General features: G+C 42.2%; 1 protein-coding gene across 9 annotated transcripts in view; it reads left to right on the forward strand.

Annotated features, from left to right (window-relative positions):
* Positions 1 to 4,309: 4,309 nt before the first annotated feature.
* CNOT4 (CCR4-NOT transcription complex subunit 4) overlaps positions 4,310 to 19,070 on the forward strand; it is a 140,683-nt gene continuing 125,922 nt past the window's right edge. For all 9 annotated transcript variants that reach the window (XM_029910861.1, XM_024208165.3, XM_024208170.3 and 6 more), the window contains exon 1: positions 4,310 to 4,508. The gene's annotated coding sequence lies outside the window, so the exon portion shown is untranslated. The remainder of the gene's footprint in view (positions 4,509 to 19,070) is intronic.

Consider the following 19,070-nt stretch of genomic DNA (forward strand, 5'->3'; position numbering starts at 1 on the left):
TCACATGATATAAATTTATTCAAGATAGCTAAGTCCAAAGCTCATTGTGAAGAATTACAAAGAGATCTCATAGAACTTGGGGACTGTGCAACAAAATGGCCGATGAAATTCAATGCTGATAAATGCAAAGTAATGCACATTAGAAAATATAATCCCAACTATAAATACAAAATCATTCAGTCTAAATTAACTGTTATCACTTAAAAGAAAGAGATCTTGGAGTCATCGTGGATAGTTCTCTGAAAACACTGCCCATTGTGCAATGGCAGTCAAAAAAGCTAACAATGTTGGGAACTATTAGAAAAGGGATCGATAATAAGACAGAAAATATCATCATGTCACTATATAAATCCATGCCATGCTCATACCTTGAATACTGCATGCAGTTCTGGTCAGCCCATCTGTATTAGAATTGGAAAAGGTACAGAGAAGGGCAACAAAAATTATTAGGCGTATATAACAGCTTCCATATGAAGACAGATTAAAAAAAACTGTTCAGATTAGAAAAGAGATGACTAAGAGGGGTTATGATAGAGGTCTATAAAATCATGAATGGTGTGGAGAACGTGAATAAGGAAATGTTGTTTACTCCTTCACATAACACAAGAACCAGGGCTCATCCAATTAAATTAATAGGCAGCATGTTTAAAACCAGCACACAGTCAACCTGTGGCACTCGTTGTCAGGGGATGTTGTGAAGGCCAAAAGTATAACTGGGTTCAAAAAAGAATTAGCTAAATTCATGGAGGAGAGGTCCATGAATGGCTATTACCTATGATGGTCAGGAATGCAACCCAGTGCCAGAAGCATGATAGAGGATGGATCACTCGATAATTGCTCTGTTCTGTTAATTCCCTCTAAAGCATCTGGCATTTGCCACTGTGGGAAGACAGGATACTGGGCTAGATGGACCATTGGTCTGACCCAGTATGGCCATTCTTATATGGCCAGGTGGTTTTTCCCTTCCACTCCTGTACCAGCTAGGTCAAGGGCAGGCAAACTTTTTGGCCTGAGGGCCACATTGGGTTTCCAAAATTGTATGGAGGGCCGGTTAGCGGAGGCTGTACCTCCCCAAACAGCCAGGTGTGGCCTGGCCCTGCCCCCTATCCGACCCCTCCTGCTTCTCGCCCCCTGACAGCCCCCCCTGGGACTCCTGCCCCATCCAACCCCCCCTCCCGTTCCCTATCCCCTGACGGCCCCCGGAACCTCCGCCCTTGACTGCCCCCGCCACCCCATCCAACCCCCACTCTCATTCCTGACTGCCCCCCCGGGACTCCTGCCCCATCCAACCACCCCTTCTCCCTGACCGCCCCCGGAACCCCTGTCCCTGACTGCCCTCTGCTGCCCCATCCAACCCCCTCCCTATTCCTGACTGGCCCCCTGGGGACCCCTGCCCCATCCAACCACCCCTTCTCCCTGTCCCTTGACCACCCCCAGAACCCCTGCCCGTGACTGCCCCCAGCCGTCCCATCCAACCCCCCGTCTCCTTCCTGACTGCCCCCTGGGGACGGCTGCCCTCATTCAACCCCCCCATCCTCTGACCACCCCGACCTCTATCCACAACCCCGCCCCCTGACCACCACCCCGAACTCCCCTGCCCTCTATCCAAACCCCTCTGCTCCCTGCCCCCTTACCACGCTGCCTGGAGCACCGTGGCTGGCGGCACTACAGCTGCGCCGCCCAGAGTGCCAGGACCGGCAGCCACGCCACCCGACTGGAGCCAGCCACGCCACCATGCAGCACGGAGCAACAGGTCAGGCCCTGGCTCTGCAGCTGTGCTGCCCCAGGAGCTCACAGCCCCGCCGCCCAGAGCATTGCACCAGCGGCGGAGTGAGCTGAGGCGGCGGGGGAGGGGGGTAGCCTCCCAGGCCAGGAGTTCAGGGGCTGGGCAGGAGGGTCCCGTGGACTGGACGTGGCCTGTGGGCCGTAGTTTGCCCACCTCTGAGCTAGGTGGGCATCATCCTGGTAAACAGCAGTGCTGCATGTCTTCCCAGTTTGCTCACTACCTTTTTGAATAAGACTCTGCCCTACCTCTTGGGGACATGGCTCAGAGTAACATCCTCCAATGTAAGCATAGCATCCAGAGATACTCATGCAATTACTAACCTGCACCCTGCTGCCTCCCCACCTGCCAACACTGACACAGCATTGATTCAGGGATTCTCTAGAAAGGAGAAGTAAGGTAGAAAATGTCTTACCATGTCCAAGTGCACCCCATACTGGGAAAATCAGATGGCAATGGCATTGCAAAATTGAGAAAAAATAAACTTTTCATCATTGTTGACATGAAGACTAGTATTGGGACTCAGGGACTGTGGCAGAAAGAGGAGACTGTTTATAAAGTGGGGGAGATTTGTGTGAGGCGCTAGCTAGAGAGAGACAAAAGAAAAAATCAGCTGCCACTGATCACAGGGCAGAGGTATTTTACTGGAGGCTTCCTGCATGAAGGGTGGTGTGCAGTTTATTACTACCTCTGCTCAAGAAAACAGGACCTGAGTACATTTTGTAGTTAAACATATGACACCAAGAAAATACCCCACTCAATGTCACCGATTTCCGTTCCAAATGAGAAACTGACCTGCAAGGCTCTATAAAAATGCTACTGCAATAATTATTTAATTAAAAGGGGCAATAATATTTAAATGATTATTATCATATAATGAGGTCTGTGCACACACAAATGCTCAGCAAAAAAAGGGAGGAGGTTTACAGTGATGCTGAGTATGCCAGGCAAGGCAGAATGACAGCTGCCACTGGGGCAGCAGCAAGAAGTGGAGCAGTATCAAAGGCTAGGACGTGCGGCGAGGTGCAGTGAAGACAGTGTGGATGACTAGCAAACTGATTGGTGGAAGAGGAAATCAAATTCTGCAGATTCAGAGGCAGATGTCCTCATGAAGATGGTATCCTGCCCATCAGGAAGTGCTACTTGGTCTCTATTCCCAGAACATCTCTGCAACTGTGGGGCCAGATTAGAGGGATGGGGAGGCAGAAGGAGACCCACCACAGCTGGGGACTATGGTAGTCAATTAGAGGATATTAAAAATGGAGAGAGTCGTGGCACTGAGTCAAAAAGGTGGCACAGCACCTACAACTTGCAGGGTGTATAAAGCCATCAGGAGATGGCTTGTGTATTCACTATCCAGAATAAGAAACCACTACAGGCATCCCTAGTGTACACTATAATAGAGTTGGGCAACAGACAATCTGTCAATGGGAGGTCAGGGTACAAATATCTGTGATCCCTGATAAGGTAGCAAACCACTGAAAACATAATCTCACACACCTGAGATGTTATCATAAAGATTTCCTGCTTCTCTCATGCCTGTAAAATGAGTAGTTGCTATGAAATGTATTTCCATTTAAGTCAATGGCAAAAAAACATCCACTAACATAAGCAGAAATAGGATTGGGCCCATAAAACCCACTGAAATCAATGGGCTCAGGCTCAAAACTATTCACAGTAAGAATTTTAACAGCTTTCCTTAATGAAATCCTATTGCTTGAAATATACCTTATACCCATTAATTTTTAAAAGAGAGTTAACTACATGGACAATCTAAAGGGGTAATTAATAACCAACTGGTTTTGAGCTAGGGGACAACAAAGGAAAGTTAGACAAAAGCCAAAATTTGAAATCAGCATAACTTTTGAATGAGCTGTAACAACAAAACAGTTTGTTGACTTTTCAGCTGACTTCGCAGAAATGTTCCTCCTTTGCCCTCTAAATAAGTGTGGTTAGGTCACCCAGTTTTCAGGTTTGGTGCAAACCGTGGCCATGGCAGGTTAGAGTGGGGGTGAGGCTGGAAAGTGGAGCAGGTTAAAGCCCATGGCAGGTTGTGGGGAGGGGCAAGGATGGGAAATGGAGCGAGTCGAAGTCCATGGCAGGTTAAAGTGACGGGTAAGGCTGGAAGGAACTTGGATGAGTGCAGCACGGAGCAGACGGTGGCAGGGCAGCATGGTGCAGGAGAAGGTGACAGGGCAAAGTAGACACATGGCTATGCAGGGTAGAGGGGTCGCAGTGGGGAAGGGGATGCCGGGGAGGAGGCGGGGTGATGCCGCGGCCTCAGACAGACAGAAACTAGCGGACAGCCCCAGATCCGCAGCTGGCAGGGGCAGATTAACGCAGCCCATCGCCACTCATCCGCTCCCCCAGCCGCCTCCGTTTCCTGCCAAACCAGACTACAAGTCCCGTCGTGCCCCGGGCGGCCGCCTCCCGGGCGGCACGTCTCCTCCACCCCGCCCCCGACGGCTGGTGCGCACGCGCGTTGGCGGCGGCGTCTAGGGCAGTCTCCCTAATGTAAGATGGTGGCCGGCCTGGCGGCGGAGCGCACGGAGCCCGGAGATTACCCGTCTCTCACATAAAGGTCGTCGGAGGAGCTGCTCCGCCCCCTCCCGCCAGGCCCGGCGCTACTAGAGGTCCCGCCCGACAGCGCTGCTGCCCCCGCCGCCAGCCAGCCGGCCGCCGTGAAGCAGGAGAGACTGCGGGCTGGGAGGGACGAGGAAGGCGGGTGAGTGTGCGAGCAGGGGCTGGGGGAGCCGGGCTACGAGAGAGCGGAGGCTTCGCAGGGACCGCGCAGGCCTCAACCTGGCCCCCGGGAGCGGCGGGACCCCGCTGTCTAGGGGGAGCGGGGACGCCCCTGCCCGGGCGGGCGCGAGGGGCGCCCAGGGGCTGCCCGTTTTCCGTCTCCTCGCGGGGAGGGGAGAGGGGGTGGGAGGGAGAGCCCGGGGCCGTGCTCGGCACCGAGGGGCTGCCGGAGTGGGACGTGGGAGAGGAGGGGGCTGTGCCCGGGAGGGTCTCACCCCACCCCTCCTGTCTCCGGGGGAGGCCGCACTGGTTTGGGTTATCTATTTCAGTGTGATTCTCCTATGGCTTGGTGGAAATTTCCTTTCTTTCTCCTCCCCCTCTCCAAAACTGGGCTCCATTTGTTCTGATTCTCACTTTTGTGGGAGACAGATGGTAAATGGCAGCCGCCTCTTTTTTCCTATTATTTTGGACAGTTCATTTAACCTTCTCAGATTTGTCTCTTAGCAAATCAGCATTTAACTTTCCAGGGCTTCTAAAACATGCTCAGTCCTAGAAACCTTTTTATAGGGTGAGTTAGGAGAAGGAAATGACAAGGCTATGGGCTCACATCGTGTTCAACGGATTGCCATATGCTCTACCTGCCAGTTTCAGTGTGAGCTGGTGGTGATTTCATGTACACAGTAAAAGGAGATGTCTGCTGGATAGTCATCCTAGAAGACTTCACTGCTACAGCTCAGAGGATTCATATGGTTTTGGCCTGTGTGCTTGGGACAATATTAAATGCGGAGTTATTAGGAGGGAGATGAATGCTATGTAGGGTATATGTTACATTTTACTTTTTAAGCTGGATGTTAAAAGAACAGGAGTACTTGTGGCACCTTAGAGACTAACAAATTTATTAGAGCATAAGCTTTCGTGGGCTACAACCCACTTCTTCGGATGTGCAAGTCCTGAAAAAGGTTGGCTTAATTTTACCAAAAAGTTGCGAAGGTTATGTTAGCATATAGCATGTTTACTGTCTCTGTACTTATTTCTAGCTTACCCGTGCTTATCTGCAATACTGCCTGTGTTATATTCTATTTTAGTTTTAAAATATCTGGATTTCAGTGAACAGATATTTTGACATCACACTTACGTGAGCATGATCACAGGCATTGACTAAAAGATAAACAGTAATACTGAAAGGCAAATCTGTGGAAGAATCAAATTCTTTTCCCCTCCCTCCTTTGTATCTGGAAATTCAGGCTATGAAAAGGAAGAGAAGAGCGAACAAGCAATGTACCTGAGAGGTTGGATGGAGTTCAGGTGGCCTATGAATACTCCAAATATACATCTCAAGCATACTTTTAGTTTCTCAGTAGCATCACTAATAAAAGAAAATAGTAGTAGTGCACAGTCTAGAAGTTAAGTGTATTACACCTCAGGGTTTTTATGATCCTCTAATAGACTCTTTCCATTCCATAAACAAGACTAACACATGTATGGGTTTAGAAACGTTTGGCAGTCAGACTTGGCTGAATGGCAAGGAAAGTTCATGCTAGGAGAGGATTGTTTTTGTATGGTAAGGGGTGCTGACTATAAAATGCACTCTGGTTCTAATTTGCATGTTTTCCTTTTAAGTTCTCATTAAAAGTTTTTAGGAGATGTATTTGTGGCTAGCTTAGTTTTTTGTTACAGAAAATGATGTAGGTGTTTGTCAGGCTTAGGGCTCTAGTTTTTTTAATTTGGAGCTGATCATTTCAAATGGATGACATTGTGTAAACACAGAACTTCAAATTGTCTGATTATAAAATGTATTTTAGGCCTTAGGTAACCAAATCCATCATTTATAGACCTGCCTCACCTTACAAGACTGTACCTTGCCATATGGTGCAACCAAACATAATTGGTTGGCAAGGCCACTGTATCAGGGGTTCTCAGACTTTCACAAGGGTGAACAACATCTTAATAGACTATATGGACCACCTTTCAGCCCACTTGCAATTGCATAACATCCCTGTGACAACTTCTGCAATTGCTTTCTTTGTAAAGTAATATTAGGAAAGTATTCATATATTTTTAGCAGTCTTTAATATGCAGTGTTCTTTTTTGAGACTGTTAATGACACTGTCTTTGCTATTCAGTTCAATATATCTCCTTCTTTGCTATCTGTCCTTTTTCTCTCAGCTGGAAATGACAAGAAGAGTCTGGGGTATAGGACTGCTCATCTCTGTGAAGTGCTACTGTTCCTTTGACCACAGTTTGGGAATCTCTGCAGTAGGTTACAGAAATAATACTCAGTTCTTAAATATTTTCATCCGTAGATGTCAAAGTGCTTTATAAAGGAAAGTAGTAGTATCCTTGTCTGACCAATGGGGAAACCAAGGCATAGAAGTAAATGATTTGCCCGAGGTCACACGTCCGACATCGTTGGAGCTAGGAATACAGCTCAGGTCTTCTGTTTCCTCAGCAGTGTGTTGGGCCTTCTATCAGGATCTGTGTGGTTCTGCTGTGCAGGAGGGAGTGCAAGATTTGAGGCACTCTTACGAAGGTTCTTATTCCAGGCAAAATGAAAGGACAACATTGGTTGTAGATAGTGGATTGAATAAAAGCTTTTCTGTAAATAAAACTGCATCATTCCAGGGTAAACTATTTGTCTCAAAGGTAGCAAAACCAGATAATGCACACAGTTTCTACAGATATTTACTGAACCAGAAACTTCCATTACAAATTAGTTATTTTGTAAGATATTTCCCTAGTTCAAAATAAGCAACCTTAAAGCAAAAATTGTCCAGGCCCCACATCATATGTATTTTTGCATAGTTGATGCAGTGGTTTGAAGCTACTTCAAGTATCAAATAATTAAAAATTATGTTTCTAGTAATGCAGTGAACATTTACAATCACAGGCTTGACTTCTCACTCTGTTTGGAACTCTGGTCATCCTCATGTTAGTTAGTGGACTGACCTCCTGTCCAGCTTTGAGAGAGAAATTATCTAGTGATTTGTAAATGGCAGAAGAATGAAATTCCATTATTAGAGATCGTTCTGGTGTTCTGGGAACATTGTAACTAAAATGCACTATATAATTTCTCACAGACTTTCTTCACCCAAACTAAGCCCGTAAGTACTTTCTAACCATACAGATGCATCTTATAATGGAGAAGGCTTGAAATATTCTGGAATTACAAAATAGTATGTGTGTGACCTAGCAAGGTTAGGAAGCTTGTATCCAAATTTATACAGGAATTCAGAAGCTGGAGAATGACACTTCTTTCCATCTCCTGCACAATCCATAAGATGTAGACACAGTTTTTTGTTTCTAGATGTCATCTTAGAACAGTGGTTCCCAAACTTTAACAACCTGTGAACCCCTTTCACTAAAATATCAAGTCTCATGAACCCCCTCCTAAAAATGAAGATTTCCAGGGATTTTCTCCTTTACCTGAGTATAAATTATAAAAGCAGTGATCTTGGAAATATAAAATTTGTTTTTATGACATGCTTATTACACACTATTTATTTTTAATTATTATTTATCATTACAGTATTTTTATTACATTATGAAAACAGCAACACTCTTCCAAGATCTCACTTTCGTAGCTTGTATCACTTCGAATAAGCCTGTTATAAGACAAGACTCCAATGTTTCATCAAGGAGTATCAGATTTGAAACATCATGAAGGTATTTAAGAAGTCAACTCAAAGAGTTCCTCCTACACAAGCATTCAGGTCTTGAGTAGTCCGGGCAAACAATGCACGTTACAACAAAGCTTAAACTTGTTCTTCATAATAATTTTAAAAACAATACTAGCTGCCTATTTAATTTTAAAAACAGCAAAAAATACCCACCTTCCTTTCCATTTCTTATAAGGAATCTTGATAGATATGCTTGCTTTGATCTGCTTAGCTCTTGGAAGTCCAGGGGCTCCGGATTGCTGGCCCTGTGCTGCCCAGGGTCCCTAGGGACAGCTCTGTCTGCCCTTAGGGAATTTTTTCCCGAGAACCCCCTGTAACATTTCGTGAACCCCCAGGGGTTCACGAACCCCAGTTTGGGAACCACGGTCTTAGAGTTACTTCCATAATCTGTTAAGTATATAAACATTTGACAAACCAATCATTAGATCACAAGGCAGAAGACTTAACCTACTTGCTATCAGGACTCAAACTGGGAATTGGGGTTGAGGTGGCGGTGGAAAGGGGGCTGTTATGTCTGAAACAATTTTAGAGCTTAGAGTGGTAAAATGTAGATGGATGCAGAAACTTGAGTAAACATTACTGAGGTGAATGGAGACAGGTCACACTTGGAGAAATCCTGTTCCCTCAGTAATGTGGTGGGCCTTGTGTCAGGATCTGTGCAGGAGGGAGTGCACAATTTGGGGTACTCTTGTGAGGGTTTCCCATGTGCTGCTGCATAAAAAGGATTTTGAGCATGGACTGCTGCTATACCTCTCCACGTGGGGGGAGACACAGTGGGAAGATGGCTCCAGCCATAGGCTAAACTACTGGCTATAAAGAGGCTCCACTATTTTATTGTGGTGAAATTTTTTGGTGGGTGTGAGGAAGGGTAATATATCGCTTCTCCCACTCCAGTGAAATTCCTAGGAATATCTGGGCCTTAAACATTTACACCTGTAGAGTTTCAGGTTGACTGTCCAGATTCATGAAAACAGCACTACATGCATTTGATTGATACTTAGGTTTACTTTGCAACTAAGTGCTAGAAATGCGATTATTTTTAAAACTGAAGATTACGTGTTGATGCGTAAGTCTGCAAAGAAATTGGTGGCTAACTGCCTCACTTGCCAGAGAGTGGCAAGTAGAAAACTGGTGAGTAAATTTATCAAATCCTGAACATAATACAAGCAACATTACAGTAATGACCAAAAAGTTGTGGTCATCTTGTGATAGCATTGGAAACGAGCAAGTAATTTAGTGGGCATCCAAAAAGTACTTTATTCCTAGTTGTTGGTTCTGCACACTTTAGGCTACAGGCCATCTTACTGTAATCTTGTTAGGTCTTCAGTAGCCGAAGATATAATTTGTTTACTAATGTTTGTTAGAGGGAGTGATATAAGTGGCAATTTAACTTCTCAGTGTAAGAATACTCTAAACTCGTCTGTATTAAACTGGTAATCATAAAAGGAAAGCAGTGATTTAACTTTCGGTAGGGTAAAACAGTGACTGCTGCATGAGAAGGTTCATCAGTTTTTTATCCCCTTGCGTTTGGAGAGCTGCTCTGCTTTACAAAATATTTAACAAAATTCGAGGACTGGAATGCAAAAGGGTAGTGTGTCGAAATAGAGGTACCTTAAATTATTTGCATTAGAAAGTTCCAGGCGGGTGGGGGTTTGGTGTAAGGAAATGCTTGGGGTAAAAAATGGAAGTGTGTTGTGGCTGTCACTCAAGATTTCTGGTTTGCAGTACAATTTAGAACAACAACAAAATGAGGTTGGGAGGGAATTCAGCAGTAACAAGTGAATGTCAGTAAAGTGTACTTAAAGGTCTGTTTTTCTGTTTGTTCAGTGCAACAAATAAAAAGGGACGAATTGACGGGCAGTGCTACAGTAAAAGATTTGAAACTTCATTATGATAAGTAGAAGTTACCCTAGGCTTTCAAATGTATTAGCAAGTAGAAACCTCCCTCTCCCTCCATTTGTTTATCTCCTGTTTCTTGGAATAAAATGTAGACTGAAGGCTTGTCTTCATGTACATAGCTACTGTGACGATGGGAGAGATCCCATCTGCGTAGTTAATCCACCTCTAGAAGAGGTGATAGCTATGTTGATGGGAGAAGCTCATAGGTCTGTAGTGTCAACCTGGCCTTAGCTTTCACCATCTATTCATTCTGCCATAGAGTCTTCTGGTAGTCCCTAAACTAGTAAGAAAACTATGGGTCAAAATTGTCATAGGTCAGTTTACCTTGTAGTTCAGATCTGTTTACATGTTTTTCCTATTGTATTAATATTATGAGCCTGAATCTCATTTACACTAAGGTTCCTTTATACCACCAGAATTATGTAAAGAGGCCTTAGTGTAAATAAGAAATAAGCCTAATAAAACACCTCCAACTTGGCTAGTGACTCAGTCTCACTGCTGTTGTGGATCCATCCAACTGTTTTTCTCTAAAGTATGTCATTTTGTAAGTTTTCTGTTCATGTCCTCCCTTTAAGTTGGAACTTTCCTTCTAGCTTTTGATAAAACATAAGGATCAGGGCATTTATAATGGAGAAAACTTGTTTTCAAATGACAGCTCATTTTTGTCCTTGAAAGCAGCAGTAAAGAAATTTTCAGCAGTCATCTGGCAAAGCATATATTAAATTGAAACTTTTTATATGTATAGCTTCATCATTAGTAGCAAACTGGCTCCAGGACAGCAAATTGGAAGTCTCTGGAAATTAAATGGTGGAGAATTATACAGTTTACTATGGCACACCAATTCTAGCTCAATCTTTTTGTGTAGTTTAAACGTTATTCTTTTAAAATACGAAAGACAAAAGTTTGGAAATTCAAGCAACCATCAGCATTTACAATAATCTGCAGAAGTTTGGAGGGGGAAAAAAAGGTAGCTTACAGCTACCTTCCTTCCTATATGGGTGGTTGCTGAGTAGGAATTAATACTAGAACTATCATAGGTGAACAGCTCACAACTATAACAAAAGGATTACTGACATTAAGATTTTTAAAGATTTGTCAATTAAAAACTGCATGACTTGAAGTCAGCTAACTATGCCCTATGGCAGGCCTGTCCTCCTATCTGTTTGCACTGTGGCTAGCGCACTGGGACCCTAAATCTGATCTGAGGCCTCTAGGTATTACTAAAAAGAACAGGAGTACTTGTGGCACCTTAGAGACTAACAAATTTATTTGTTACAGACTAACACGGCTGCTACTCTGAAACTAGGTATTACTGTTTATATAAATATATAGCACAGTGAAACTTCATGCAGACCACCTGCCCTCGATGAGCACCCAGAGATATATTCCCAGATAACACTAAAATGCTAGTTTTAAGAGAACATCTTTCTATGTTCAGCGACAGTCTAGAATTGATTCCAAATACAACAGTACATTTTTGGGGAAAACAGCTCAACTACTTTTGACTTTGCTGTATGTAAAGTGCACACTGTGTATAGTCTTTTCAGAGATTTCTGCATTTTCCTTAACTCAGTGTAACCTGTTATACACTTAAAAAACAAACAAACAAAAAACCCTCTTAATGCAATATTTGTATTTTATTTTTATAAAATACTTAAATCTAAATGTTGGTAAATTAAGTGACTTGCAAACAATAAAATAAGTTTTGGAATCAAGTGTAATTTGGCTTTATGGGCTTCCTTTCAGCTTTCTGTGTTAGTTGTTTTTATTAAAAGACCCAACTTTTTATCAGTCCTTGAGTGATCAGTTAATATAGTTTCCACTGTACTTAAAATGTCTTGACTGGGAGGATGGTGGAAGATAACTTCACTGAAAATTGGATTAGCATTTGACAGCACCAGTTCATTGTTTGTTTATAGTGGGGTCAGATACTGCTGAAGACCAGAAGGTTGCCGGAGTATAGCAGCATGGAGGGAGGGGGAAGGAAGTGCATGTGCATTGAGACAACTAATTTTGTTACGTACTCTATTTCAGAGGTGCTTTTTCCCCTCAGTCTAATTTAGCACCAGTAGAAATATTTTGGGGCTTTCTTAGTGTCTAAGCCTTTGATTTTAGACTTATGCTTACATTCTCAGTCTTTCTAGCTGTTCTTCTCTTGACCTTATTAAGCCAGCCTTTTGCATGTCATGTGTTTTGGTTAGTATATTTTTTCTATCTGAAGGAATTTGTCAGCTCTATGAGGGCAGTAAAAATGGAAGAACTGTTTTATACTAAGTAGAAAATGACTCAAGGATCCAGCCTTTAAGTAGGCAGATGGCTGAGCCAGTATGTTTGCCGTTAACTTTCTTTTCAGACTAAGGTTTTTTGCAGTATACATTTGTGTGTTCATAGACTAACAGATAACTTGCTCAGGGTGTTAACTCTGAGTTTTTGTCCTGCAAGAAAGGACTCAAAAATTTTACCTACCCATATAGACCCAATCAGGTGTAGCTAGACAGTTGGGGTGATGATGGGTAGTGAACTGGTTACTGTTTTTAGATTGTAAAAGATTTTTGATTTAATGCTTTGCTTTTTGGCACTTTCCTAGAATGCTGCCATCGCTGATGCTTCTTATAAAAGATGACTTAATACACCTCTACCTCGATAGAACGCTGTCCTCGGGAGCCAAAAAATCTTACAGCATTATAGGTGAAACCGCGTTATATCGAACTTGGTTTGATGCGCTGGAGTGCCAAGCCCCCCCCCCCCGGAGTGCTGCCTTACTGCGTTATATCTGAATTAGTGTTATATCGGGTCGCGTTATATCAGGGTAGAGATGTACAAGAAAACCACTTGCATAGGAATTTTTGTCCCCTAATAGTTCAGGTAACTTTTAGGTTTTCTTCCGTTTTCCAGTTCTCATATGATCCTCCCTCCCATAACCTTTAAATCCATGGCAATGTCCTGAATGTGGTGGTCTCCAGAATCTTTCAAATCTTTCTAAGATGTCTATAAGTGTTTATTCCAAGCAGTGATGCACTCCTTTCCGCTAAATGTATTTCCTTGAAAGTGCTCCCAATTTCTTTGACCTTGTGTATTAACACATTTGTATTTCCTGGCATAGCGGAACCAGAGGCTGACATTTGGTGTGTGATCACAGAAATCCCCATTGTCCTTCAACTTTTGCAGTTTTGAGTGAATCTTGCATAAGACTATCATGCTTTTCTGGGTTTCCCACAGGTGTACAGGGAAGCTGCTAAAGCATCCTGCAATCCTTGTAAGTTTTACCTGCTTCTGTTACCGTAGTGGTGCATAAGTACACCTCTACCCCTATATAACATGACCCGATATAACATGAATTCAGATATAACGCTGTAAAGCAGTGCTCCGGGGAGGGGGGGGCGCGCGGGGCTGCGCACTCCGGCGGATCCACGCAAATTCTATATAACATGGTTTCACCCATAATGCGGTAAGATTTTTTTTGGCTCCCGAGGACAGCGTTATATCGGGGTAGAGGTGTATTAAGTGCAAGATTCCCTCATTCGGCACTTATGAGTATGTGACTGTATAGCGGTGTTGTAATCTTGATCCAAGTTTAAAATAGCCTTCCTAAAATGTTGCTCTTCTCTTTTGTCACAAGACAGAAATGAATGACAAGGCCACACTAAAATTCGCCTTTCTTATATCTAGTCCATTTTTTTTTAAATCTAGACTTGTTTAGACACAAATAGCTATGTCTTGTTTTGTTGTAACCTGGAGGATTCTAACTTCCATTCTCCACCTCCCCTTGAGGTCTTATAAAACCACCATTATTATTGAAGTGTAGGACTATGTGATGCTGTTCTTGGAGCCTGTAAACTTCACCCAGTCAGCCACAGTAGCAACATTTGAGTAATACAAAACAGTCCTTCCATCTGAAGAATGATGAGCTTATTTCCCTATGGTAGGACTTTAGCTACTTTAAAGTCTTCTACTTGTGCATTTATCAGCCTTTGTCTTTGTCTCTGTTCATGTAGACTTTGTAAATTACTTACCCCTTATTTCCCTTGGAAATATTATACTATAATTACTAATGTGGGAAGTGTAGATTTTTTCCTCAGGCTGTCCATCTTAGAAAAAGGCTGCCGATGATTTTTGTCAAGGATATATCGTGGATGTTAAGACATCTAGACTTGTACTTCTGAGACTTGAATCCAAAAATACCAAAAGTGAGAGATGATGTGACTTGAATATTGTAACTAAGGTTGTATAGAATGTTTTTATTTAAATCATTTTTATTTAAATTAACCTTAAAATTTAAATCAGACTTGCTTGCATTTTGTTAGTTCTTCATTTTATTTTGCTAAAGTGAATATTTTTTTGCTTGTTTTTTTGGAATTAGTGTCATTAGTAGAATTTCAGATTTTACATAGAGGTTTTCTCTTAAAAAGCTTCTCACTTAATTCTTATTTATGCTGAAAATGACCAGCCCATGGTCTAACTATTCCTTACTATGAGAACCAAAATTTTTCCTCCAAAATTGACCCACTTCTCAAAGATATTAATTGCCCCTTTAACCAATTCACTGTAAATCTGCCTTCACATCCAACCTGTATCCCTTTACCCTACCACTTTGGAAAAGTCTGGGAACAGTTTCAGTATATGCTTTTCTCCTTTTATTGCCTCTGGGGAAGTACTCAGGGCAAAGACCAATAGCTCTGGTATGATCCGTTGGTGGCATTGTTCTGTAAGACTGTTCTTTCACTGAATTGTGTGAGGAAGATACGGGATTGTGGGTACTCCACACCAAGCTGGTCATAGTTTGTGAGTATGAATCTGCTTGTTTCAGTAGAGGTTTGGAAGTTGTGTTGTCTAGTGACGGGCCTATATGAAATGAATGACACGCCCTAGCGTGTGTGAAATGGATTGGTAGCTTTAGCATAGAAGAACCCGCTTATTGAATGGAGACAGACTAAAAATACGCTCTCTTCCTTAGAGGTATTTCTTGAAGTGAAGGCTGAAACACACTTGTGTGGTATAGAGAAATCTGTATTACCGTTGTTGCATCTGATCTGTTGCTAGAAGACTTCAGTTTGTAGAACCGTCATTCCAGCAGCTTTCAGAAATGGAACATTTCAAATCCAAAATGAAATGCACAGAAGTGGTAGGAAGGTAACCCTCTTACTTTCCTATACCCTGTCCATGGTACTTCATGTATGTGTCCTCCCCTTAGCCACTACTAGAGCAAGTCTGAGAGGGTATTTGAATCCTGGCTCAACAGCATGTCACTTCTGCATCTTAAAGCTGGAGCAGAGAGGTAGGTGTATTAGTCACAAACTGTGGCAATGATTTTTTGTTTTTGGTTGAGATTACATTTCTTATTTGCCCTTCATGGTAGGTGCTAATTTTTAATGCCCCAGGAAATAATAGTGGCTTGGCACATGGTTAATACTATAGATGATAGTAGTTCCTTCTCTGTATGGTATATATGAATAACTTAAGTGAGACACCTTGTTCACTACTTAACCTTAAAATGTATTTTTACAGTAAAAAAACTCCAGAGTAGCTTATACAGTTTATTACTGCAAAAGCATCAGACTGATTTGTTGCAAAATGTGAAACTACTTTGTTTTGTGGTTAAACTAAGAAAGCTTTTCATTATGTTGGTCAGCAGTAAGTTTTGAACCAAATTCTAGATAAAAGTTCAAATTGGTTGCTGAAAGTAAATAGAGTAATTCACTGCTTGTGCAGTGTCCCTTCAGGAAATGCCCAGAAAATGAGGGCTGTCTGGCCTTGGCATATGAATATTGTTTTTTGCTTTGGATGGGACCTGCCTGGCAGTGTGAATTCTGGCATTCATCATGGATTTGACAGGCACTATCTACAGATTTGAGGATTTGTTTTTTTATGCCATTTAAGAAAATGTTTATAATTAACTTAGTCATGTTAAAAATGTTAGATTATAGAGCTCAAGGATATAGAAATAGCTGCAGGTTTTTTGGTACTTGAATTACTGAGTCAGTAATTGAGACTAATAACTCTTTACTCCTTTAACCCAACCTTTTAGTCATACAGAGGCTTAGGGTGGGGTAGTCTTATGGAGAACAAGTTATTTATTGAGGGCCAAAAAGTGTACTAGGGCATTTAAAAAAACAAAAACAAAACGGTCCCAATGTTTAAGAATTCTATTCCATCTTGTGAAAAGTGCTGAAGTGACAGTACTGGATATTGAAGCCCTCTGATTGTCCAGTGAACAAGTACAGTTTGGGTAATGATGATGCAAGGTTCCTCTACCAATGTACTGTGACCTGGAAAGTGAGGATAGCTCAGCCTCCAGGCCGATTTAATCCTTGGCTTCTTTAGATTCCTGCTAGACTGGTGTGTGTGGGTAAGTACTGCCTGTATGGCCTCCTGTCAGCTGAACTGGACTGTGGCTGGCAAATATGTAATAACCTGGATTAGATTTGAATAGGTGTGCTAAAGGTGGAAAACTGTAGAACCCTATTACTAATTCTTGGTGTAAAATAGCCCTCCAGAGAACACACATTTGAGTTCCTCTCTGAGGAAAGCAATGGAGATGACTTTGCCAGCCTTTTCTGCCTAGATGCATTAACTCTTATTGGAAGTGTTGAACATAGCAGGATTATTCTTTTGTGATTTGCCTACCTCTATAATTTATTTGTGAATTGCATTTAGCATCTTTTCACATCCAAGGATTTTATTGAAAGTAAGTGTAAAATATCTTCTTAGCCTTTCCTTGTCTAAAAATAAGAATTTAATGTTAATTTAAAAAAAGTTGTAAAAGTTTAATCTTCTAAAAATTTCCTTCCCTCGCTTTCCTGAAAGGTCCTTTACTGTCCTCAGTGAGAAGTCTCTCACCTTAACCCCTCAGTTCTTCATGTGTAACAAAGTGGTTGAATATCCCTGCTTTGTATGCAAAACTCAGTTTTAACTCTAGAACCACAAGTGGTACTTCCATAATGTGACCTTTCAAAATTTATGGTGAAGAGTTCTATGGTCTAATCTAGACCAATTAGTTGGTACACCTACCATTCAGTCTTATGTATAGCAGTACATAAGCCAGAAGCTGGAAATGGGTGACAGGAGATGGATCACGTGATGATTACCTGTTCTGTTCATTCCCTCTGGGGAACCTGACATCGGCCACTGCTGGAAGACAGGATACTGGGCTAGATGGACCACTGGTCTGACCCAATATGGCTGTTCTTATGTAGTATATTTCTAGGAAAAATATGCTATAATTGTAAATGTCACTTAATTTAAAATACAATTAGAATTACAAAAAACGGAAACGGTTTCACTAAAATGTTACTTCTGAAAGTGAACATTTTGCCCCCTGACCTGTTTGTGTGGTTTTTTTTTTTTTTTTAATAAACCAAGCTATATACTAGCCATATTCTTCCTAGTGGCAGGTAGAAGCATATCCTCGGTAGAATTCTATATAATTGGCCTCATTCCCCTGCAGTTATGGTAACAGTGGTTGCCTGAAAAAAAGGCAAGAGACTCTGGCACCTGCTATTTCAAAGACTCATAATGCCAAAGGATAGTAGGGATGGGGAGGGAACACCTATACTGCTAACATCCTCAAAATGTTCATCCTGCTGGGAGGGGAAGGCTCTTTCTGTGTCCCATAAGTACTATAGATTCTTCAGGAGATACAAGTGCTCACCCATCTTGAGTCTTGTTACCTATGAGTCTTTTGAAGTTATAGCAGCAGCAAGAGTACCTTTTCTCTAAGCAGCTGTTGGTTACCTCTCCCTGTCATGTAATCTTGGGATCTATCTGGGTGGTGCATCTTTCTAAAATTGGGAAGGAGGGTGCAGTTGGGAGCCATACACATCTAAAATTTGCAACTGCATCTTTAAAACAAGAAAGATTTACCACTTAGTCACGCTTGCCCTCCTTCATTACAAAAGTTGCTGTAAGTGCAGCCATATTAAGATTCTTCAGACAACCTTAACTCTGATCCTGAACTAATGTTAATATATTTAGCCATTTGAAACCCCCCTAATCACAACCATTACTCTCATCCACGCTTCCAGTAGTAACCACAAACATTTCTTTACCTCATAGTGCTGTATTACAGATATAGAACCTGTCAGTCTCATATTGGCCACACACCCCTTCTCCGGTTCATCCTATTGGTCACGAGGCATTTCTCCATAAAATCTCTCCTTTATACTGCACTGCTTTTCTTTCTACTGAAATGGCAAAAATTGTTTAAAGGCCCAGAATTAAATCTCTGGCAGGGATAATTTAGCAGTATCCTGAGAGGGCATGGCTCTATTAGAGGCAGTAAAACCACACCAACTCTCCCTTTATTCTGGTGTTTGAACAGGAACAAGGGCTTCCTGGTTACCCTTTAAAGTACATTTAGTGTTCAACACCTTGCAGGAGAGGTCCCTAAACCCTAACTACATAGTCACTACCATGGTCTGTAATCGCATAGCATCCTTCACAAAGCTGGGAACGCATGTTTGACCCATTAGTTTGTTTTCCCACTTCTGTGTACAAAATTTCAGATGAGACCTCCACAGTTTCAAGACTAATTTTGGAAAATGGATGCTTTCATAAAGTTAAGATGAGAAGTAAACTGTGTTCACTGTCTTTTTCATAGGGAAATGGAATCTGATATTGTTACAGGTAATGCCTTTTGCAGTATAATCACTACGTGATGAACATGAATGTAAAAATAAATCTATCGCTTAAAATGGAGAGAAGTCCTACGTGATGGTCCCCTGCATTTGAACTTGCTCGCCGACGAGCTGAAGAGGACAAGAGGTGCAGAAGAAAGGAGAGACTGACTTCCAGTCATGCTCAACAGCCTCCTGCTGAGCCCAAAAACATCTGCCCTCATTGCAATAGAACTTGTGGTTCAAGGATTGGCCTTATTAGCCACCTGAGGACCCATAACTCCCATGGAAGATGATCATACTTGGTAATGAGTGATTGCCCATCATCATCAAAAAAGAATGCAGAAAATATTATAT

Source organism: Terrapene carolina, unplaced genomic scaffold (assembly GCF_002925995.2).
Source record: "Terrapene carolina triunguis isolate 2854851 unplaced genomic scaffold, T_m_triunguis-2.0 Scaffold68, whole genome shotgun sequence".
In the NCBI taxonomy this organism is placed as follows: Eukaryota; Metazoa; Chordata; order Testudines; family Emydidae; genus Terrapene; species Terrapene triunguis.